Consider the following 26,007-nt stretch of genomic DNA (forward strand, 5'->3'; position numbering starts at 1 on the left):
GTGGAGAAGTTCAGGGTAGGAGATGCTCTCTGAAGATCTGGATCTTCAAGAGTTGCTTGAAGACAGACAGGGACATCCTGCTTCCTGTACGGCTCCATAGGTCAGTCCACCATCAGGGAACGACTCATGTAAAGAGTCAGGACTGTGTTGAGGTGGTGTAGACACTGCTAGCCAACAATCCTTGATGATTGGAGTGGCCTACCAAAACAGAGCTTAAATTTTAAGCTATATGAATAAAAAAATCACTGAACAGTAAAAAAAAAAATACTTTTAAGTCTTGTGAAACATCTTAGGAGATTGCAGAACTACCAAAATTGGGCTGTCCAATGCATTATGAAAAACTGGAAGGATAGTGGTGACCCATCGTCTTCAAGGAAAAAATGTGTCCAGAAGTGATTTACCCATCATGCCTAGTGCCTGCTGTACCAGCCTGTGGGGGCAGTGCTATGATCTGTGGTTGCTGCAGTTGGTCAGGTCTAGGTTCAGCAGCAGTATGAGCTCACAGAATGAGGTCAGCTGACTCCCTGAATAGACTGAATGACCAGGTTATTCCATCAATAGATTTTTTTCTTCCCCGATGTCACGGGCATAATCCAAGATAATGATGCCAGGATTCATCTGGCCTGAATTGTGAAAAAGTGGTTCAGGGAGCATGAAAAGTCATTTTCACACATGGATTGGCCACCAGAGTCCAGACCTTAAGCCCACTGAGAATCTTTGGGATGTGCTGGAGAAGGCTTTGTGCTGCGGGCAGACTCTCCCATCATTAATGCCAGACCTTGGTGAAAAATGAATGCAACACTGGGAGGAAATACATCTTGTGACATTGCAGAAACTTATTAAAGCGATGCCACAGGGAATGAATGCCGTAATCAAAGCTAATGGTGGTCTGACTAAATATTAATGTGACCTTTTTCTGGTGACGGCTTTTTTTTGGCCAGGAAGTTTAAATCATTTTTTTCCCCCCTTCTAGATAAGCTGACATTGAGGTTCTTCATTGTGTTGGTGGGTTTAGCTTCACTCCTAACAGCAGTTTTCATCGTCAACATCTGGATCAGGATCAAAAGTGAGGCTATTCATGCATAAAACATAAGATTTTAAAAACTTTTTAAAATTATGTTATAAAAAATAAATAAAGATAAGTTCTCTTTTTTTTCTTTGTAGGAAAAAAACTACGTGGGGAAGAAATCTTTGTAAGTTCTTAGCTTAAAATCAGTCAAAATATTTATTTTATATTAACTATTTACAAGCTTCTTGACAGGAGGCGATTATAGATTTGTTTTGTGTGTCTGACTTTCAGTAGAACATAGAAGCCATAAATGTAATATAATTCCCCACAGAGAGTCAAAATTAAAAAGCACCGAAGTTGCAAATATTACTTTCCAGCTTGTTTTCTATTAAAAATATAAACAACAAAATCTGTTTTAAAGTTAGTTAGACTTTGACCCAAAACATCCAAACCTTCTGTTTGCCTCAGTTAAAGTAATTGTCCTGTTTTTCTTGTTCCCAGGTGTGCAGTGATGAAGATAAAAGTGCAGTGACTTATGAAAATGTTGGAGCCACTGATGGAGTCTAATTGTTCTGCTCTTCTAATGGACGTCAGAGATTGATAATTTTAGAAATATCTCCTTAAAGTACAAGAGGAAATTTTAATAAGCTCAGGAAGAGAAGCATCACTAAAAAAAACAGAATCATTTACAGAAGCCTGTTTATTCTCCTTTTTGTCACTAGTGGCCTTTAATGAAGGGAAGCTGACAGGAAGAGGGGAAGAGAGAGAGGGGGACGACATGCAGCAAAGGGTGAACCTGGGATGGCCACATCGAGGACTAAGGCCTCCATATATGGGTCTGTGCCACCAGAGTGCCCACAAAAGCCTGTTTTAATATTTATCCCTACCTCTGTATTAAATTATACATGTAATAATTAGGAATATGATAGTAGAGGTATCTGGACCTAAAATATCCAGTACAGCCCTATTGGTTCAGAACACACGTGTACCAAATAATTAGGGCACCGCATGCCAAAGCCCGCGCTCCAGCGCAGCATAATTTGAGTCCAACTTGGCGTAGGTGGATGGAGTAGCGAGAGGTAAGGAGGGGAAGAACCCAAGTCAGCATGAGTGGACCAGAGGGCACCGAGCCTCAGACCCAGACCCATCCACTCACTCACCTAGATTAAAAAACAAGAAAAGCTTCCTGTTGGGCCTCAAAGAGATGTAGATGCTGCTTGTTGAGCTCCCCCATGCTGACCTTATTATTCAGTCAGTCAACAAGATAAGTTAGCCACCGTCTAGGATGATAGGCCGACTGTGTACGTTGTTTTAATCTGGGAGGATCGTCTTTTTTGGATTGACTGTCTTTTCATTTTTTGCAAATATGCCGGACCTGAGGAAGGAAGCTGTAAAAGCTAATGGAGCATCATCTTGTTAAGAGACAAAGACATTTTTGTTATTATAACTTTTATTTCATATGGACTTGTTGAGTATAAAATATGATGAGTATCTTCTTTCTGACAGTTAATGTTTTTTATTTGCTATTTCTATACATAAATTATTCTCCTACTGTAAATAACTGAAACACAGTTTTAAATTAAGGGAGAGATGAAACAGTCCAGGTGAAGCTTTTCAGCTTCTGTCCTATCTGTTTTTATTTTAAATATATTTCACAGAATACTACATTTGTCATGACCTAAGTGTTAACAGAATAGGAAAACAAAGCTTTAAATTAAATAGAAAAGTTGGCAAACGATATTAATGAACTACGGCTTTATTTCTGGTGATTTCAGTCACTTTCAGGAATATTTCCCTCTGTCAGGTTATTGGTGCTTAATGGATGTAGAACATGTTGCAGCTCTGCTCTTGTTTTATTTAAGGGTCTGTTTTTGTTATGCTAGCTTAAATAAAATAAAGCAAAGTTCCTTAATAATGCTACTGTAGATACTGGCACTGCTGTGTAACTATAAGAGTGTAATATAACATTTACTTAATAAATCCATATTCTGAACTAAATAAATTATGTTGAATATATCCAGTCGTCTCGTTGCTGTAGCTACATGAACTGTTGAGCAACAGGTAAATCTAATCTATGCTGGTTCTAAATACATCGGCTGTCCTAAACACGACACTTTTCCTAAATAAGACATTTTAGAAACATCTCTTCGCACATGGAGGCTCTAAAGTTTATTTTTTCACTGTGTCAACCAAATGGGTAAATCAGAAAACTTTCCTGAACCTCCATAGACAGAAAATAATGTAAACTGTAGATTCCAAAAGGATTCTAGTTTCCTTTTAATACAGTTTTCCTGCATATTCGACCATCTCTAAAGGACTATATTTTAAGAAAACTAACAGTATGTATTATTAAAAACCATCTTACAACCTATTTTAATATATTAAGAACATAATGAAGTCTATTAAGATAAGTGTTGTGAAACAAAATTAATATAAGTTACACAGGAATACAGACATTAACAACCAGTTATGTTTATTAATCAAGTTTTCCACACAGCTTAGTAAACATGGAATAATTTGTATTTATTAACCTTTGACACATCTAGCTGTTGAACCATCTGCTCATCATCAACAGTCAAAACCTTCAGAGCTTTTATTCATAGTGTGGTAGGATGAAGTGGATGGAGACTCGCCTGCTGATGGTGTAATTACTCAGCTTTGCCAGTAGAGGGAGTGCTCTGTTAAAGCAGGGCTAAATCACTGGTGCAGACATTTGCAGCTGAGACTTGTCTTGTGCACTTCCCTGTTGCTGGGCTTTATTGCCATAGACATCAATACGTAGACGCCCCATTGTATGCTGCCGGCTGCTGGGCTGACGTGCCAAACAGGGCGGCCATCTTGGGTCAGACCACAGATCAGACATCTGCTGTCAAAATGAATAGGAGGCAGCTCAGATTGAATTTAAATCATATGTTCACAATGCTGGTGACCTTTCAGACAGATTACACATTTTTATTCAGAACAAAAACAATTTAAACTGAAGTCTAACGGGATGATATATATATACTCACAGTTATATATTTTCAGTTACATATTAATATAATAAACACAAATTATACACACATCTCTCTCTTTCTATCTATACATATACATATATAAATACCAGTGTTGTAGTCAAGTCACTATGCCTCGAGTCCGAGTCCAGGTTCGAGTCACCAGTGTTCAAGTCCGAGTCAAGTCCAAGTCATTAAAAAAAAAATCCGAGTCAAGTCCGAGTCGAGTCACTTATTGATCCAAGTTCGTTGTAGGAACATGCCGTGACGTGTGATGTATAACATGAAGCAGTAACATTCCATTGCACTAATAACTCTTTCGCTGTAGTTACCCTTGGTTTTACTCGGTAAAACGACCGCTTTTTCAAAGTCAAAGACGTCTCTTAACCATGGTTTTTAAATATTGTTGTTATGGAACGTGCAACAGCGACTCGGGGTACGCTGATAGCCCGCATATGAAGGATGTTAAAGCCGCAAGCGGCGTCGATCGGCCCTCGCAGCCAAGCGCACTCCGGCCTATTGGCCACCGCCGCGGCTCCGGGCGGCCGGCGGGGTTTGCGCACCGCCGGCCGGCCGCCACCGCAGATGCTGTCACGCATTTTCCTCGCCCGTCCACCGGGCGATTCCCACAAACATGTTTGGCAGCGTTCCCCCATTACTCACAACAAATCTGGTGCAGATCGCTCGATGCAGCGAGGAGATACAGCCGTTGGATAATGATAATGCATTCGGCCGCCGGGCCAGACTAAATTGTTCGGCGGGCCGGAAAATTTATACCGATTCCTGGACGGTGACTACAAACAGGAAAAAAAAAACGGCCGATGACGCAATGAACGCCGGGCAGGAGAAAAACATCGACTTACCTTTCTATCAACTTGGCCAGTTTTCCAGTCTTTCTAAGACCTCGACACTCAAGCCATCGTTTGAGCTGAATGTTGGTATGTTGTTCCACAGTTCTACCAGTAAAATGGGCGCCTGAACATCCTCTTGTGAAAGTTTAACGGCTGTAAAGTCGGTCATATCGTTGTGTCTGTTGCATGTGTAATGGCTGGCTGCTACGTGCGCTCTCACACTGTTTGCCCTACCTTAGCGGCAAGGGGCGTTGCTCATGAGATGGTGACGTCACGTGCGCGGTACGCCATTTAGATATTAAAATCATACACCAAATAATATTCTAATGACATATTAAAATTATAGCCTAATGATATAAAAAAAGTCGAGTCTTTTTCTCAATTTCCGAGTCAGAATGATCTGAATGTAGGAGTCCGAGTCCAAGTTCGAGTCATCAGTGCGCAAGTCCAAGTCAAGTCACGAGTCTCTAAATTTAGCTAATGACTCGGACTCGAGTTCGAGTCTCGGACTCGAGTACTACAACACTGATAAATATACATATAAATATATATATTATACATATAAATATACATATATATATATATATATATATATATATATATATATATATATATATATATATATATATATATACTCAGTCAGATCTTTTAGAAATCAGGGTGTTTAATGTACTTTTCTCCGCTTCCATCCCTACCCATTAGCACATAATGTGTTTATGCCGGAAAAAAATTTAACTGTAAAGTATGAGGATTAACTATCATAAAATCTTACTTGGGGAAGGTAATTCCCCGGGATCTGGTTTGTAATGCCCTTTTATTTCCGCACCCATAAGTCGAGCAAAAGTCGGGCATCCTGGGACGGAGCTCTGGAAGTTTGCTGACTGTCAATATAAAATCGAAATTATGTATTAAGTTAGACAATCAATCTTTTAATTCAATCAATTGGTCCCATGTAGCCCCTAAAGGGGTGACGTCTAATTTATCTGGAAATCGGTTGAGAATTCACCGGATTCAGAGTGTCTGAAAACATAAAGCACCACTTACCTGAACTGACTTGTATTCTGTCTGACTGCCGCTTGGTCTGACCTAAGATGACCGCTCTGTCAGCACGCCTCTCAACCGAGAACGCGGCGTCTACGTATTCATGTCTGTGTTTAGTGCCTCTTGTCATTACTGTTGTAGTTCTGTTATATTCTGAGTTATTTACCTGCACATCTCAATGAGGGAGGAGTGTTTGCTGTTGTTGGTGCTGCCCACCATCCTGCTGCTGCTTTGCCTGCAGAAGTTTGATCTATTTTTGCTACAAATCAGCGGAGTGGTCCAGACTCTCTCCTTTAGGTTTAACTGTTGCTTGTGCTGGATGGAGCTCAGGGATTTCTTCTTTTACAAAGTTTATGTGATTATATGTTTTTAACAGGTTCACTGGCACCTACCACTAAGCCTCAGTAGTTGGTAGATTATTGGTCTTTATCACCTTTTTTATTGTAATAATTTCATAAACTATTACTTTTTTTAAATAATAAACACTGTATATTCAAGTTTTAAACTATGTCTCTGGCTTTTTGTAATAACGTAACTGTGGGTTCTTAATTGTGATTTCCTGGGTGGTGACGTAAGCAACTATCAGAATCCGGCCTGTCAAGGCAATTTATCCAGCCCTCAAGAGCCAAAAAGGCATATCATGTCATAAAGTAGAAATATGTATCCTTTTAAAATGCATAAATTGGCCAAAACTATTCACTAAAAATAGCTAAAACTATTGCTGAAGCCACAAATGGACTCTGTACCACACGTGAATAGCACACCGTCTATTTCCCATGCATTGTCTACATTGTTACATTGGTTTTTCATTTCAACTGTTTACATAAATCACTGCTGCATCTTTATCCTGAAAAATAGTGCAATCTACTGTGATTTTAGAGTGATTTCTAGAGTGACTTTTTTCAAGCTGTATGCAAACGAAATTTCGTTCTGTACGCACAGATTTTGTGCATACAAAATGACAATAAAGATATCGATCTACTTAATTATGTAGTAACAGTTTTCCCACAGCGCATTACAAAAAAGAGAAAAAGTGATGCAAAAGGATGAGTTTAAAGTGTAACTCACCCCAATATCAACTTTATTTGCAGGTGAACTGTATAAATTGGACATAAGGTGCTACTTTTATGTTACAGTGCATTTTTTAAATTTGTATTTGAACTGAAATGAAATTATGAGATAAAAAGTATCATCTATTCATGTGCAACCAGACCTTTTAATGACTTCATGATGCCAAAGTGGGCCAATATAGAAATGAGATTGACAGCCCAAACCTCTACTGCTATAATATTTTCACAGAACACTCCTTTAGTTCTCAGAAATAAACCTTTCATGGTTCCAAGAGGAACTGAGGTCAGTTCACATCTTAACTGGTAGATAAGAAGAACTGGACATTCACACATTTATATTTAAAATATGTTCTTTACACGTTCGTCATCTTCCTCTTTTTGACTGTGAGAAACCTTAATGATCATCTGTTGCTGTTAACTCTGAACATTTACTGGTCACATGTTTAGCTGTTTTACCAGGAAAGACATTCATTTTAAAAGTTATATTTCTGTAATTAATCAACCTTTGGATTGTTCTGAATAATCAGTTCATGTTTAAAGTCTCTACATTATGCTGCTGTGATCTCTGACTGCATTTCCACCATGTCTTATCTATATTAAGCTAAAGCCTAACCATCAGTCAGTTTAAGGAAGTGACATCATGAGAGTCAGAGGAAGTAGACGCTCCATCTCTCTACCAGAGTCAGTCACACAGTTGGACTGAGACTGAGAACAAGAGACGCTCGATGGCTGAATTCACATGGATTACAGTGTTTTCCTTATGGATGCTAACCTTTACAGGTGAGGATATTTAAATCCATTTATTGCATATGATCATCATTAAAGAATTTCATTAATACTACAGTTTGGCCATGAAATATTTGGGCAGTGACACAGTCTTCATGATTTGGTCTCTGCATGCCACCACATTGGATTTCAAATTAAACAACTACAATGTAATTGAAGTGCTGACTTTAAGGTGTAATACAAGGAGTTGAACAAAAATATAAACATGTAGCAATTATAGCCATTTTTATACAAACACTCCTCCTTTCAGGGGCTCAAAAGTAATTGGACAAATACACATAACCCTGAGTAAAATGTTTCACCTCCATGGAGAACTCCTTTAACTGCATGTTGTGTTTTCACAGCAACAGATTCCAAACGCCACACCTGGAATCAACTCCAGACCTTTTAACTGCTTAACTGATGATAGGTTAACGAGGGAAGATCCCATGCAGCCTTGTTATTTATTTTGCAGTCTATTGAGTGAATTGTCTAATTACTTTCGGTCCCTTGAAAAAGAGGTTTCTACGTATTAAATTGTTGTAATTCCTAAACCCTTGCTCTGATTTGGATGTGAATACTCTCAAATTACGGCTGAGAGTCTGCACTTTAAGCCCATCCATCCATCCATCCATCCATCCGTCCATCCATCCATCCATCCATCCATCCATCCATCCATCCATCCATCCATCCATCCATCCATCTTCCAACACGCTTATCCCTGATGGGGTCATGAGGGTTGCTGGTGCCTACCTCCAGCAAAAATAACAAAACTTGTGTCCCTGTCCAAATATTTATGGGCCTAACTGTATATCTGTTAAGATGAACAATTATTTCCATATAATGTTACATTAATAACAGAAACTTCACATTGCTGATGTACTTTTCTTCATCTCCTCAGCAGCAGCTGAACAAAGTTCTCACTTTGTTGTCAGAGATGGAGATGAAGTCACTCTGCCTGCTGAATGCTTTAGAAACATGATGGATACCTGTGATAAAACTACCTGGTTATTCACTGCTCAAAGTAGTTCAGCCATAACACTGTTTGAAAAGGGGAAGGTTCATGAAGATGCCAGAACTAAATCAGACAGACTGAGTGTTACAGCAGACTGTTCTCTGGTTATAAAGAAGGTCTCAGTGGAGGATGCTGGTCTTTACACCTGCAGACAGTATAACTCAGCAGGACGTCAGGAAGGACCAGACTCTGTTCTCTATCTGTTTGTTGTTAACTGTGAGTAATTAGATCATTATGTTTTCACTTAAAATATTTTGTTATAACAATAAACTGATACAATATAATAACTACAACTGAAGAGATGAAGTCATCTTTAATGTTAATGTTACAATATCTCCATCTTCATCAGTGACTGAACAGCAGAAAAGTGATGAAACCATCCTGACCTGCTCTGTGTCAGCATTTGATGGATGCTCACACAAAGTGAAGTGGCTGCATGATAACAAAGATGCAGCAAAGATCCCAGCCTTAAATCCACGTCAGTCTGCCTGTTCAGCCAGTGTGAGCTTCTCAACATCCCATCATGTCTCCACATCAGAGGGTTCTGGGTTATTCAGCTGTCAAGTTAAACCTGACGAAGGAGACAGGAAGAAGTTTACCTTCAGGATTTCACCTCTGAGAGATGAACCAGGTGAGAATATGATGAGCTGTTTATGATAACTTCCTTCTGTCTTTTGATTAAAAAGCTCATTTGGTAAAATTATACTTAAAGATGACAGTTTGTCTGGAAATCATAGAAACATAACGGTCTTCAACAGGATTAAACTGTGACTATTTGGAAAGAAAATTCTAACATGGAAATGTTTGGATTTTGTGATTTTTAAAATAAAATTTTACAAAATCCAGGTGCGACAAAATCAATGATGAAAACAACAACTACTACAACTACCAAACCATCTTCAACACCTACAACAAGAATGACAGCAGCGGAGCCTAAAAACCCAACATCAATCAAACCCACAACAGGAAGTGATTTATCAAACTCACTAAAAGGTAGCGACAATATCAATGTTTAATTTTAATTACATGTTACTCTTCATATATTGTTTCTTCTCTATTGTATTTTAATAACTCTATCATAATATTTATGGTATTTGTTAAGTCTACTGATAAGAGTTTCAGAAATGAACCTGCTAACTTTGTCGTGCAACAATAATTTGGTTTGGCCATGAATAACTCTCAATAATGGTCTTAAGAGGTTAAGTTAAATTAAAACTATTTAACTAGGTTAGTGATGTGCAGTAATGTTTTCAACTAGGTCATAAAAACTAAGTAATAATTACGGTAAAAGATAGACAAGAAGAAAACTACAGAAACAAAAGCTTAATGGAGAATTGATTCTTAATGTTGCGTTAATAAGCCGTCATGCTGACAGGTTGAAGGAAGTTGAGGACAAACAAGATGGAGGCTAAAATGTGAATTTATCACAAGATGGCTGACAGACTGAAGCGGTGTGACTGATGTCACATCAGGACTTAGTGGTTCAGTTAACACAAGGAAGCCAATGGTGGTCAACATGTTAGTGATATTAGTCAGAAAAGTCTAGTATAATCTCCCTGGTCTCTAAGGTCTATTCTGGCGTATATTTATTGCAGGTTAGTGCGAAAGCGGGAAAGGAAAACAGACAAAAGGAAGAACCTCAGGTTGCTGGACTACCAGTCCTCAAAGCGCTCATAAACAGCCCCGGACATGTTTAATGTCAATGTTTCTAAATTTTATTCTTTCATCTGTTGTTTCATCTCTATTCCATTTTTTTTTATTAACTCTGTCAGTATATTTATGGTATTTGTTAAATCTACTGATACGATATTCAGAAACAAAGCTGCTAACTTGTGTTCTGAAACAATAGTTATTTTTTTCTATGAATAACTCTGAATAAATGCCAAGAGGAATAATGAATTATCAATAAAGTTAGTGATTTCTAATCAAAATTAACAAGTTGGGGCACCGGCTGAATGTCAGGAAATAATTGTCAATCAGGAAATATTGATAACATGCAGATAATATTGTACATCTCTAATTTTGTTGTATCCTTGTTTTGCTGTAACTCTGCTGCCGTCCTATCAGGTCCCTTTTGGAGAAGAGATTTTTTTTATCTCAATGTGGTTTTACCTGGTTATATAAAGGTCATAAAAAAATCTAACAATAAGCTACTTAGAAGGAACACACCAGTCAGGTTCTGTCAGAAGTGAAAGGTTAGACGTAGAGATAGAGCAGAAAGAGAGAGTGCAGTAGTGGAGAAGTTCAGGGTAGGAGATGCTCTCTGAAGATCTAGATCTTCAAGAGTTGCTTGAAGACAGACAGGGACATCCTGCTTCCTGTACAGCTCCATAGGTCAGTCCACCATCAGGGAACGACTCATGTAAAGAGTCAGGACTGTGTTGAGGTGGTGTAGACACTGCTAGCCAACAATCCTTGATGATTGGAGTGGCCTATCAAAATAGAGCTTGAAGGTTAAGCTTTATAATTAAAAAATCACTAAATAGTAAAAAAAAAAAATATATATATATAAACTTTTAGGTTTTGTGATCTTTATTTGTCTTCAGTTGAGATATCACCACCATCGATAGCTTAAATAACGGAAACAGAAATTACACATTGAGATGTAAAATCCATCAGACCAACATCAGAAAGTATTTCATCAAACCCTAAAATTAGAGATCCTTTTAAATTCTCCATTGTAATGTGGATCCATTGAACCATCTACTTTCAATTTATTAAGAATTGATCCAGTTTTCTGCCATTTACAACTGATGTACTATTGTTAGACTTTGCCTGAATATGTATTTATAAACGCAATACTTGATTCTTACTAATTAATTACGCACTGTCCCTTTAAAATATTTTTATTCTCCCTAGAATTTAACATGCTTAATCTACACTGCCTGGCCAAAAACAATATGGTGCCGCCTAGATTTAACTAAGGAAATAGGTACAAGCCTCCAATTGAATAATTACTGCAAGGGCAATTATATTTTAGCTGCCAACAATTTATTAACCCCAACCGCTGCAATGAGTTGCTTCTCATTTCCTAAAGAATCATGTCATGCTGTGATGGTTGAAAAGATGTCTGTCTGTTTTAGAAGGGTCAGATCATTGGTATGCATCAAGCAAAGAAATCATCTTAGGAGATTGCAGAACTACCAAAATTGGGCTGTCCAATGCATTATGAAAAACTGGAAGGATAGTGGTGACCCATCGTCTTCAAGGAAAAAATGTGTCCGGAAGTGATTTACCCATCATGCCTAGTGCCTGCTGTACCAGCCTGTGGGGGCAGTGCTATGATCTGTGGTTGCTGCAGTTGGTCAGGTCTAGGTTCAGCAGCAGTATGAGCTCAAAGAATGAGGTCAGCTGACTCCCTGAATAGACTGAATGACCAGGTTATTCCATCAATAGATTTTTTTCTTCCCCGATGTCACGGGCATAATCCAAGATAATGATGCCGGGATTCATCTGGCCTGAATTGTGAAAAAGTGGTTCAGGGAGCATGAGAAGTCATTTTCATGATGGATTGGCCACCAGAGTCCAGACCTTAAGCCCATTGAGAATCTTTGGGATGTGCTGGAGAAGGCTTTGTGCTGCGGGCAGACTCTCCCATCATTAATGCCAGACCTTGGTGAAAAATGAATGCAACACTGGGAGGAAATACATCTTGTGACATTGCAGAAACTTATTAAAGCGATGCCACAGGGAATGAATGCCGTAATCAAAGCTAATGGTGGCCTGACAAAATATTAATGTGACGTTTTTCTGGTGACGGCTTTTTTTTGGCCAGGAAGTGTAAATCTTTATGCTTTTTTCCCTTCTAGAAACGCTGACATTGAGGTTCTTCATTGTGTTGGTGGGTTTAGCTTCACTCCTAACAGCAGTTTTCGTCGTCAACATCTGGATCAGGATCAAAAGTGAGGCTGTTAATGCATAAAACATAATATTTTAAAAACTTTTTAAAATTATGTTATAAAAAATAAATAAAGATAAGTTCTCTTTTTTTTTCTTTGTAGGAAAAAAACTACGTGGGGAAGAAATCTTTGTAAGTTCTTAGCTTAAAAGCAATCAAGATATTGATTTTATGTTAACTATTTACAAGCTTCTTGACAGGAGGCGATCCTAGATTTGTTTTGTGTGTCTGACTTTCAGTAGAACATAGAAGCCATAAATGTAATGTAATTCCACACAGAGAGTCAAAATTAAATAGCACCGAAGTTGCAAATATTATTTTGCAGCTTGTTTTCTATTTAATAAATAAGCAAGAAAATCTGCTTTACTTCTGTGTGCCTCAGTTAAAGTGATTGTCCTGTTTTTCTTGTTCCCAGGTGAGCAGTGATGAAGATAATAGTGCAGTGACTTATGAAAATGTTGGAGCCACTGATGGAGTCTGATTGTTCTGCTCATCTAATGGACGTCAGCGATTGATAACTTTAGAAATATCTCCTTAAAGTACAGGAGGCGATTTTAATAAGCTCAGGAAGAGAAGCGTCACTAAAAAACCCAGAATCATTTACAAAAGCCTGTTTATTCTCCTTTTTGTCACTAGTGGCCTTTGATGAAGGGAAGCTGACAGGAAGAGGGGATAAGAGAGAGGGGGACGACATGCTGCAAAGGGTGAACCTGGGATGGCCACATCGAGGACTAAGGCCTCCATATATGGGTCTGTGCCACCAGAGTGCCCACAAAAGCCTGTTTTAATATTTATCCCTACCTCTGTATTAAATTATACATGTAATTATTAGGAATATGATAGTAGAGGTATCTGGACCTTAAATATCCAGTACAGCCCTATTGGTTCAGAACACACATGTACCAAATAATTAGGGCATGGCTAATTTTTTTGTATAGCACAATTCAGTACAGAAACAAAGTGCTTTACATGATTAAAATATAGGAAAATTAAACAGAATAAAAGCAAGTAGGGATAAAATGTAGAAACAAAATAGAACATTAAAAACAGTTGGACTAAAAAAGTTGAACTAGTGATGTTTCAGTAAAACAGTTTAACTAGAGCAATCGAAGGCAATTTTAAACAAATGTGTTTTTAATCTTGATTTAAAGGAACTCAGGCTTTCCGCACTTTTACAGTTTTCTGGAAGTTTGTTCCAGATAAGTGGAGCATAGGAACTAAATGCTGCTTCTCCGTGTTTAGTTCTGGTTTTAGGTATGCAGAGCAGGCTGGAGCCAGAAGACTTTAGTGGTCTGGAGGGTTGATAATAATAATAATTTAACTTTATTGATTTCACAATGTAGAAATTCACTTCTGCATCTTAACCCATCCCCTTGGGGAGCAGTGGGCTGCCACTGTGCGGCGCCTGGGGAGCAATCAGAGGTTAAGGGTCTTGCTCAGGGACCCAGGGTGCAGGCTGTGGGGATCGAACCGGGTACTTCTCAGAGAACAAGCACACTGCTCTAATCACTAGGCCAGCATTCACCCTACACTGATAACAACTCTGTGGTGTATTTAGGTGCTAAGCCTTTCAGGGATTTATAGACTAACAGAAGGATTTTAAAGTCTATTCTCTGAGATACAGGGAGCCAGTGGAAGGACTTTAGAACTGGGGTGATGTTCTCTACTTTCTTAGTCTTAGTGAGGACGCGGGCAGCAGCGTTCTGGATCAGCTGCAGCTGTCTGATCCACTTTTTAGGCAGACCTGTGAAAACACAGTTGCAGTAATCTATTCTACTAAAGATAAACGCATGGATTAATTTTTCCAGATCCTGTTGAGACATCAGTCCTTTAATCCTAGAAATGTTCCTCAGGTGATAGAAAGCCGACCTTGTAATTGTCTTTAGATGCTTTTGAAGGTTCAGGTCTGAGTCCATCACTATACCCAGATTTCGGACCTGATCAGTGGTTCCTAGCTGAAGCGACTGAAGCTGTGTGCTAACTTTTGATCTCTCCTCTATTGGTCCAAATATTATTACTTCTGTTTTGTTTTTATTCAACTGAAGAAAATTTTGGCACATCCAGGCATTGATTTCTTCTAGGCATTTACTCAGTGCTTGAACTGGTCCATAGTCACCTGGTGACACGGTGATGTAGAGCTGTGTGTCGTCTGCATAGTTATGGTAGCTGATGTTGTTGTTTTTTATTATCTGAGCTAGAGGAGCATGTAGATATTGAAAAGGAGGGGACCCAGGATGGACCCTTGGGGAACCCCACATGTAATTTTTGTCGTCTGGGATGTAAAGTTACCTACAGATACAAAAAAGTCCTTTAAGTAGGATTTAAACCAGTTGAGAGCTGTACCAGAGAGGCCGACCCAGTTCTCCAGGCGTTCTAACAGAATGGAGTGATCGACAGTATCGAATGCTGCACGGAGGTCCAATAGAACCAGCACGGTGGTTCTTCCACAGTCTGTATTTATATGGATGTCATTAAACACCTTGATAAGGGCGGTCTCTGTACTGTGGTGAGCACGGAAACCTGACTGGAAAACGTCAAATCGGCTGGTCGTAGTTAAGAAGGTGTTTAATTGTTGAAACACAGCTTTTTCAATAATCTTACTAATAAAGGGGAGGTTTGAGATGGGCCTGTAGTTCTGGAGTAGTAGTTTGTCTAAATTGTTCTTTTTTAACAGTAGTTTGATAATTGCTGTTTTTAGGGACTGGAGGATAACACCTGACAGAAGGGACGTGTTTATTATTTGAGTGAAATCAGACGCTATGACAGGTAAAACTTTCTTAAAGAAAGCTGTGGGTAGAACATCAGCAGCAGGAGGAGGAACTTAGCTGCTGAATGATCTCTTCTAAGCTTTTGTAGTTTATTTGGCTGAATTGGGACATTTGGTCAGGATAAGTTCCAGTTGGATAAAGCATTGGTTCTGGAGTTGATATGGATGTACAGACTGATCCTCTAATTTTTAGGATTATCTCAGTAAAGAAGTTAGCAAATTAGGGCACTGCATGCCAAAGCCCGCCCTCCAGCGCAGCATAATTTGAGCCCGTCTGGGCGTAGGTGGATGGAGTAGCAAGAGGTAAGGAGGGGAAGAGCCCAAGTCAGCATGAGTGGACCAGAGGGCACCGAGCCTCAGACCCAGACCCATCCACTCACTCACCTAGATAAAAAAACAAGAAAAGCTTCCTGTTGGGCCTCAAAGCGATTGAAGACGCTGCTTGTTGAGCTCCCCCACGCTGGCCTTATTATTCAGTCAGTCAACAAGATAAGTTAGCCACCGTCTAGGATGACAGGCCGACTGTGTACATTGTTTTAATCTGGGAGGATCGGCATTTTTTTTTCTCTTTTGGATTGACCGTCTTTTCATTTTTTGCAAATATGCCGGACCTGAGGAAGGAAGCTGCAAAAGCTAATGGAGCATCATCTTGTTAGAGACAAAGACAACATTTTTATTTTAACTTTTAATTCAGATGGACTTGTTGACTATACACATGATGATTCTCTGCTTAGTTTTTCTGAACGTTAATGTTCTTTCTGTACTATTTCTATACATAAATTATTCTCCTGCTCTAAATAACTGCAACACTGTCTCCCTGTTTTAAATGAAGGGAGAAATGAAACACTCCAGATGAAGTTTTTCAGCTTTTGTCTTATCTGTTTTTATTTTAAATATATTTCAGAGAATACTGTATTTGTCATGTCCTCAGTGTTAACAGAATAAAATAACAAAGCTATCCACACCTACGTCCCCCAAGAAGTGGAAGAAGAGGAGGTGCATCATCCAGCACTTTCTCCTCCGGCTTTAACTGTTGCTTGTGCTGGACGGAACTCAGGGATTTATTATTTTACATTTTTCCATTGGTTCTATGTTTTATTCAGATTCTCACAAAGTTTTAATTCATATTGTGGAGCTGTTGCCCTGAATAGTGGCATCTCCTCTTCTGTTTCGACAGCCTCTCATCCAGGACAGGTTCACTGGCACCTACCGGTAAGCCTCATTATAGGTATCAGTTTATTGTTCATCTCTTTTTTTATTATAATCTTTGCCTATACCAATTTTTTTTTTAATAATAATAAACTGTTGATTCAAGTTTGAAATAATGTCTCTCTCTGTCTTTATAATAACGTACCAGTGGAGTCTAAATTGGGATTTCCTTGGTGATGGTGTTGTTAGCTACCATCAAACTCTATATTCTGTGTATTAAAACTTCTGCCACAATATTTTCACAGAAAGCCTCTTCAGTTCTCAGAAATAAACCTTTCATGGTTCCAAGAGGAACTGAGATCAGTTCACATCTTAACTGCATCCAAGAGGTGAGAAGAACTGGACATTCACACATTTATATTTAAAATATGTTTTTTACACGTTCATCATCTTCCTCTTTTTGACACGTCACTGTTGAAAACTTAATGATCAGTCTGTTGCTGGTAATTCTGAACATTTATTGGTCACATGTTTAGCTGTTTTACAGGAAAGATTCATTATAAAAGTTATATTTCTGTAATCCTTTAACCTTTGGATCATTCTGAATAATCCGTTCATGTTTAAAGTACGTTATGCTGCTGTGACCTCTGACTGCATTTCCACCATGTCTTATCTATATTAAGCTAAAGCCTAACCATCAGTCAGTTTAAGGAAGTGACATCATGAGAGTCAGAGGAAGTAGACGCTCCGTCTCTCTACCAGAGTCAGTCAAAAAGAATTTCATTAATACTACAGTTTGGCCATGAAATATATGGGCAGTGACACAGTCATCATGATCTGGGCTCTGCATGCCACCACATTGGATTTTAAATTAAACAACTACAATGTAATTGAAGAGAGCAAATCCGAGAGCAAATCCAATGTAGAGAAGAATTAGAAAATCGTCCAAAAAGCAGTTGCATCCATTATTGAAAAAAGTGAAGAGAAGAGTGGTAGCATACACACACACACAACTTGATTAATAGAATAGATAAAACTATAGAAAATTATAGTAAAAAAAAAACAATACACAAAGCCACTGACACAAGCAGCCTGCTCGTGTGGCCTTCAGTGTAATAAATAGATAAAAATAACCTATAGTGTCCCAATTCTCCAAATTTGCAAACTTGTAACCTGTGCAATCAAACCCTTATGTGCACTTCCACTAGATGCACACTTCATAGAGGGGTGTAGTCGTAGGGTGGAGTGTGAGTATTGGGACAATGGCCTAATGATGATCCTAATGATGAGCCTAGGATTTTTTTACCCTGACCAGCTCTCCTAGAGTAATTTCCTGTCTCCAGGAATCGCCTGCATGCTGTTGAGACTACTGGGAGACACAATTAACCAACTGGTAATGGCACATGTTGATGAGCCATCCTGGTGGAGTTGGCCTGCCTACTAACCTCTGTAGGGTCCAGGTTTTGCCACATGCTACCAGCAGTGACTCTGACCCTGGTCAAATGCAAAACTACTGAAAAGTTGTCAAAAAAAGCACAAGGAGGGAAAATGTCTGTGACCTCCACCTGCAAAACCATTTCCCTTTTTGGGGATCAGCTCATTGTTCCCCTTTCAGTGACCCAGTTGTTGTTTTTTTATTAACACTAGAACAGCCAACAATGACCAACAATAGCCTCTCCTACTGACCTGGCCAGATCAATGATCCACAAGTTTAACTGTTTTAGATTAGAGGCCTGTGCTGATGTGGTATTTGTTTAGTTTTTAATGGGTTGAACAGCTGCCAGAAAAAGGTAGTTCAACATTAACACTGCAGACTGGAGGAACCTGCTGTCCAGGCAGTTGATGAATGTATTTGTGGCTGAGGAGATTCTCCTGTAACCAGTGGGTGGCCGGTTCAAATCCTAAGAGCTAATAGCTGCATCATTGGTGTTGTGTCACACAAAGGGCCACCAGTACTGACCTCTGAACTTAAAAGTCGGGGTTCACCTTAACTTTATGTAAAATAAGAATATTTTTCATCCTTTGTTATAGATATTGTTGTTTTTAAATCTACATAAATGCAAGTGTGAATAAAGAAGAAGAGTAACGGAATAAAATTAAGCTTTAGAAGCAGCTCACTGGTGGATTGTGCTTTTTTCTTAGAACAGGCTCATGTGCACCACATGTGGTCCTCAGGGTCTACTTGGTGCCCGCGGGCCCCATGTTGGTGACCCCTGATCTAAATCATGAGAATCTGAGTCTATAGGACTGACTTTAGACTCCAATTATTTACAATTTGAAAAATTTATGCAAAGTAATATTAGTATTATTAGTATTATTTATTGCCATTAAGCTTGGAAGATGTCAAAGGAACAAAAACAGATGTGGCTTTGATACTTCTGCTCTCTCCAGAACTGGAAGCTGGTGAAGGATTCCTGATTGTTCGACTTTGTGCCTATTCAAACATAAAGATGTACGAAAAATTTATAAAAACCTATCAATGTTCATGTTTTCTAGGAAGATGGGACTGCTAATCACTAGCTTTCAGTACTTTAGATCATGTTGAAGAAACAAGCATGAGCATATAACTCCTATAGTTTCCAGCTAATTTAATCTTTTTTGTTGGTTTACATATTATACAGTAAATATAGAAAACATCCTTTTACCATATATTTAGTTTTACACTATTTACATTAAATGTTTATTTTTTTGCTGGTTTATACTAAGGAGGTTCATAAAACAATTGTTTAAAACTTTAAACATTTGCTATCATTATTTCCTTTTAATCTGTTTAATCTCATGATAAAAAACTGCACTAGGGATGAAAGGACAAATGAGAAAAACCAAAACCTTTTTTAACAATTACCCCAGTGATAGTGGTAACATGCTGTGGTAACGTTCACTGCTGGTTATTTCTGAGAAGTGGATCAAACTGAAAGTAAACTGTCTGCTCTGCTGGTATATTAGCATTTAAAGAAAAGTAAGGTTAAAATATATTTAATTAATTAAATGCTGATAGGACAACAACATTTCAAGAAAAAAAGTCACAAATGTGATGTTTTATTTAAGAGTTTGACCTTCTCTGCACAAAGGCATGGTTTTAAAGCAAAGGAAGAAGAAAACCACCAGAGCAACAGCTTCTACCTACAGCTCTGACTGCTGGAGGAAACTAACAGCTCACTGACCACAGATATAAAAGCTGTAGAGTTGTGGAATTAATATGTATACAAAAGTACAAAACTTGAAACAAAAACAAAAAATTTTGCAAGGAGAATTGCAATTGGATGATGTGAAGTTTTCATGCGTTTTTATTTAGAAATGCCAAATAATAAATGGTGGATGTGATACAAAGTGAAGTCATGATGAGGAGGTAACACCTCTCAAACCACACAGCCCCTCATATATTCATCTGTTTCCTCTTTAGACTCTGAATCATTTGTGAACTTGTCAGCCAGAGAGACGGAGAGGAACAATGATCCCTGCTAGAAAGAGACAAACATCTTTATTTCTGATACTGATGTTTCACCTAACAGGTAAGAACTAAATATATTATCTTTCCTGAGACAATCATGTTTCTACAGACTTAGCAGCAGATGAATGTCTAAAATGATCCTCACACTAAGGCAGTGTTTCGCAAATGTTTTCTATCAGAGGGAAAAATGCCCCCATCCCAAATTAATTGGTAAAAAATTTAACTCTTTTGAAACGTTTTTACATACCAATGGTTTCTAACAACTAGACTGTTTCAACATTGCCACACCTTTTTAACAATTTAATATTAACAATATAAATGGCTTTTAGCCCGACTTGTACCTGTAGTCAACTTTTAACTAGCTATGAACCTGATATGGCAAAAAAATATGAACCTTTAATATTAATAAACTTCTATTACATGAAGTTTTGTACTTTTTAGGAGTTAAAAGTATTCCTCATACAACTGACCGCAGGTACAGACCAAACAGCAGAGGGTGTTGTTCTCACATTTGGAATGATTTAGAAGGCCTGTATTATCTGGCCAGAAAAAAAGCAAGGCTGTTGTGGGCCCTCCACAATACCTTTGTGCCCCCCAGGGACCGCACCCCACTATTTGGAAGCACTACAATAACGGAACAGAAGAGTCATTATTTTATTTATATTTTTATTTTTTCTGTCCTCTTTCTCTCAGCAGCAGCAGCAGCTGGAAAAAAAACATACTTGATAGTCAGAGTTGGAGATGAAGTCACTTTGTCTTGTGGAAATGTGATTTATACCCGGAATTATTATGAAAGTATCACCTGGTTGTTCAGTGATAACAGCCAAACAGTAGGACTGTTTGAAACTGGACAGATTCACAAAGATGCAGCAGCTAAATCAGACAGACTGAGTGTTACAGCAGACTGTTCTCTGGTTATAAAGAAGGTCTCAGTGGAGGATGCTGGTCATTACATCTGCAAACAGTTTATAGACGGACAACAACAAGGACCAGACTCTTTCATTTATCTGTCTGTTGTTAACAGTGAGTATTTATATCATCACACTGGTCAGAACCAACCATCTAACAATAAACTGAGATATGATTCAAAACATAAAAACAATATAACTAATTTTCCTTTTCCTGCTTTTGTCTCATATCTCCATCTTCATCAGTGGTTCAACAAAACCAGAAAGATAAAATCCTCTTAATCTGCTCTGTGATGGAATATAGCTACTGTAGACACACAGTGGAGTGGCTGAAGGAGGGAACAGAGGAAAAGTTTTCAGACCAGGAGAAATCAGGACAGTCCTGCTCTGCTACTGTGACGTTTCCAGCATCTGTCCGTAACTCAGAGTCAAACCTTCCTCCAGTCCTAAAGTGTAAAGTGACACATAGTCGCACTAATGAAGTTCAGATGTTTGACTTCAGGCTTCGTTCCTCTGGTGGGAGAACAGGTGAGAACATTTTCATGAACTGTGGTTCCTTATCTAATGGTTAAGTGTTAACATAATTTTTTATTCTGTTGAATTCCCTTAAAGATTCAACATCAACAACAACAAAACAGGCCACAATAAAAACAACCACCACCACACAACCACCTACAACTAAATCAACAAGAAGGTCACCAACAAAGACAACAAAGACAACAATAACACAACTAGCAACAACTACAACAACAACAGCAGAACCATCAAGCAAATGGACCTCTATGGAAATAAATCCATCTACAAATATCAACAACTTATCAGAATTTCATGGTGAGGCCGTTATTTTTTGAAGCTCAGAGCCTTAATATTAAATTATTCATTGCTGGTTTGGTTTGGCCTTTTTGTTGATCAATGATTGTGTGGATCTAATAAGTATTTTTCTATCAGGTTGGTTTTGGTCGTTCATCATTCGTCCCTTTTGTTTGGCATTGATGATAATAACTGTTCTGGTGATCAGCAGATGGAAGAAAACAAAAGGTAAAAACATATTTTGTTCATTGTAAATTCATCTTACTGGTGTATTTTTTTTTCAATTTTAAAAAAGAAGGAATTATTATATTAAGACTGTTAACATACACACACCAACACAGATCATTATTCTTGTAAGTGATGATCATTAGAAAACATGAATGAAGTTTTCACAGCATAAAACTGAACCTAAATCTGCTTCTTTTCAGGAAATAAATCAACAGAGGAAGAATAAAGTCAAGTGAGTGAATCACTGAATAATTATATAGTTGTTTCAACTGGAAAGTCAGAGTTTAGTTGATATTGTTGTTTTTTTTTTCACTGGGGGAAACTTTGAAGTCACTTGACCTTGTTGCAAGCCAATGTAAATTAATTAGCCGAATAAAACGTAGGACTGTGTTGTGGGAAATAATAACTTATTCCCCAGTTACTTATTGAATAAAAGGAAACGGTGAATTGATCAAGTTCCAGCATTTTATTGAGAATCAGAGCAGGGATTAAAAATAATCACACCCACAGCCCATTGCAGCCTTCAGCCCTGATCTGCCCAGACTCTCACTCTGATTCTGACTGACTCCCAGCTATTGTACCTTGCTAAACCAGGCTGCAGTTTAGTCGTGACGCATAACAAATAAAAAAAACTCACAGTGAAAACATTTCCAATTCTGCACAATAAATATGCAAACAATGACCGTGACGAAGCAGGCATCTAGGGGAGAGTGGAGCAGATGAGCAGACCCTCACATCCACTGGGAGAGAAGTGACTTCTAGGAGCCAAGCTGTATTTTTCTGTAGGACTGTATCATCTGTAGGAGTACATGAAGTAATCCAGCTGAGTACTCCCTCCAGGATGGTGTCCCAGCTAAAAAGAACACCAGGCCAGATGTGGCAACAATGAGGAGAAAAAAGATAGAGAGAACAGAAAGTTAAAACTGAAATAACAGCAAATAACACAAAACTGGAGCTTCTTAAGAGAACACAGCAGTGTGGGAGAAAGTGGCTTAGATGTCTTCCAGCAGCCTAAGCCCAGAGCGGCATAATTAAAGAGACAGCTCTGGATAAGTTAAGCCACTGTAACTATAAACTTTAAGATAAAGGAAAGGTTTGAGCTTAGTCTTAAAAGTAGACAGGGTGTTTGCCTCATGGACCAAAACTGGGAGTTGGTTCCACAGGAGAGGAGCCTGATAGCTAAAGGATCTGCCTCCCATTCTACTTTTAGAGACTCTAGGAACCACCAGCAGACCTGCAGTCTGAGAGCGAAGTGCTCTGTTAGGAACATACGGGGTAATCAGAGCTCTGATATATGATGGAGCTTGATCACTAAGGGCTTTATACATGAGAAGTCTTATTTTGCTCTTAAAGTGTCTTTTTTTTTGTTTAATGTTTCTTTTTAGGTCTCTGAAACTTTGACATACAGCTCTGTGAATAAAGCTTCTGCTCAGGCTACCATTGATCCAGACAGTCTCTACTAAAGCATCAGTAAATACGTGACATTAAATGTTTTATAAATCAGGTGAATTATTTTCATTGTAAGCAAGCAGTATCAAAAGGGCTTTAATTTAGATCAATCTGACTAGTTACAGATTGTTTTCCAGAGAATCAGTCTGGAAATACCACCACTGAGCAGTGAGTTCCTCTAGTGGAGAAAAGCCTAAAATACAGACCTTGTATGTATGTGATGTACTTTTTCAATACATAAATAGTTTTTTTTAACTAATGCTGTTTAAATATTGTAGAACATGTTGCAGCTCTGCTCTTGTTTTATTTAATGGTCTGTTTTTATTATGCTATCTTAAATAAAATAAGACAAAGTTCCTTAATAATGCTACTGTAGATGCTGACACTGCTGTGTAACTATAAGAGTGTAATATAACATTTACTTAATAAATCCATATTCTGAACTAAATAAATTATGTTGAATATGTCCAGTCATGTCTCTGCAGTAACTATATGAACTGTTGAGCAACAGGTAAATCTAATCTATGCTGGTTCTAAATACATCGGCTGTCCTAAACAGGACATTTTTCCTAAATAAGACATTTTAGAAACATCTCTTCACACATGGAGGCTCTAAAGTTTATTTTTTCACTGTGTCAACCAAATGGGTAAATGTTATAAGAATTATTATTCTGAAGTCACTATGGCCTCACACCACTCGGACAGAGGAGGCCTGGAGACCTGATGTCTGTGTATAAGATCCACTGTTTTCTGATTGCAAGGCCAAATGCTGCAGCTGCTGAGGGATACTGATTGTTTACGATAGACTGTCTTTGTTTTGTCTCATGGGAAGGCCACGGTGCAGTATTAGGGGAAGCCCGAAAAGTGACACGGACAGAGACAGGGCAGACAGAGACTGCAGCGGAACCGTGGGGTGCGATTACTTTCCATCTATGTGAATCTCTGCTCTGTTTCTCAATAAAAGTGCTGGAACGTTATACCACCGTCTCGTTAATTAGTAAAGATGGGAGCTCAGTTACTATTGCTTAGAATTCCACCCAAAACTCCCACAACAATTTGGCGTAAACGAACAAGATCTCCGACCGACGAGCGAGGGAGTCCGAGGACAGGAGCTGTTTTGGCCAACCCGGAGAGGTTATCCGGCCTCTGGTACCCCGAATGGATTTTCAAGGGATGTGGAGGAGCTCCTGGTCTCGGAGCGTCTCTGGGCGTCGGCGCGAAGATCCGAACCTTTCTTTCATGAGACGGTAAGGGGATTATTTTCCAGCTCTTTTAAAAACAAACGCAATTGGTCAAAAATGCTTGCAAGCTTTTAAATTTTAAACCCCATTTTAAAGTATACCTCAAGAAATTTAAAAATTTAAAACTGTAAACCTAAAAGGTAGAAAAAGTAAAAGCCGGTAGAAATAATGAATTATATTTAATCCTTAAGGCAAATAAAACAGGGTTCGCAATACCGAACGGTGACTAAGGTTTAAACATTAAACTAAAATTCAAAATTTAATTAGAATACGTTTTCAGCTGAAATACGGACTTTCCCACAAGGGGGGAGGAGTGGCAGAGTGATTTTCACCTGGAGAACAGGTGACCGGCTGAGCAGTTTGCAGCTGGTCCATTAAAGTCCTCTTGTCTTAGGTTTGTGCAAGAGGCTGTCCACTTCTGTTGTGGATGAAAGCGGCAGGGATGCTTAAGTCCTTGACTGTTGCGAAGACGTTTGCAGCTTTGATAAGTGGGGACCCCGACCATTATACCAAAAAGGCGACCATCGGATGTGAGGCCTTTCATTTAGTTGGTCGATCGTGCTAAGGACGAGTAGAAAATAATAATAAAACACAAAAAAGGATAAAATAAATAAAAACAAACAAAAAAAAGAGTCTGGAAGCAGAAGAGTCAGTGTAATGGGTCAAAGGCAGGGTTTTTCAGGGTCAAGCCTAGCCCCAGGGTGAGACGTTCGATTTCATGCTGAAAAACGTAGGGGCCCAGACACATGACATGCATAAATGATTTGATATGATTTGATTAAACATGCAGATTTCTCACATAGGGGTTATTATTATTACTATTATTTTATTTTATTGCAGTACTGCTACTAAATAATAAAAATAAAATTAAGAGAAAAAAGAAAAGCGAAAATTGAATAAAATGGATAAAAACAAGGAAACGGAAACGAAACTAAAAAGGCGTTGCACCGGGGAAGCGTTTACGTGGGGACCGATTAGGCACTTCCGTTGTGGATAAAATTGGTCTAAACTGCTAATAGCGACGTATAACTTTCAAAAATGGGTAAGCGTCCAAGTGTCTGCGAGACACAGAGTTGTATCCTTGCGGGACTGAAGCGTAAAACCGCGTGTGGACGAAGCATCGGGGGGTCGTAACCAGCGCACGCTCTCCACCTTTTAAACTAAGCGGGAACTTAACGCGTTGATAACATCTTTCGGCGTTGACGTTTAAAAATTATGAAAAACTATTTAAGATGGTGAAAAAGCAGGCCTGCACGTGTTTGTCTGTCTGAATGTCATCGTTTGTATGTAACCGTACGTATGTATGTATCTATGTAACTAAACGTTCATCTGTGTGAATTAATTCGGGGTAAAAGTAATGTT

The 26,007-nt window shown here is 38.6% G+C and overlaps 1 long non-coding RNA gene across 1 annotated transcript in view; it reads left to right on the forward strand.

Annotated features, from left to right (window-relative positions):
• The first annotated feature begins 21,671 nt into the window (after positions 1–21,671).
• LOC118566118 overlaps positions 21,672–26,007 on the forward strand; it is a 55,599-nt gene continuing 51,263 nt past the window's right edge. The window contains exon 1 of the long non-coding RNA XR_004932813.1: positions 21,672–21,748. This is a non-coding gene — a long non-coding RNA (uncharacterized LOC118566118). The remainder of the gene's footprint in view (positions 21,749–26,007) is intronic.

This window comes from Fundulus heteroclitus, chromosome 15 (genome assembly GCF_011125445.2).
Source record: "Fundulus heteroclitus isolate FHET01 chromosome 15, MU-UCD_Fhet_4.1, whole genome shotgun sequence".
NCBI lineage: Eukaryota > Metazoa > Chordata > Actinopteri > Cyprinodontiformes > Fundulidae > Fundulus > Fundulus heteroclitus.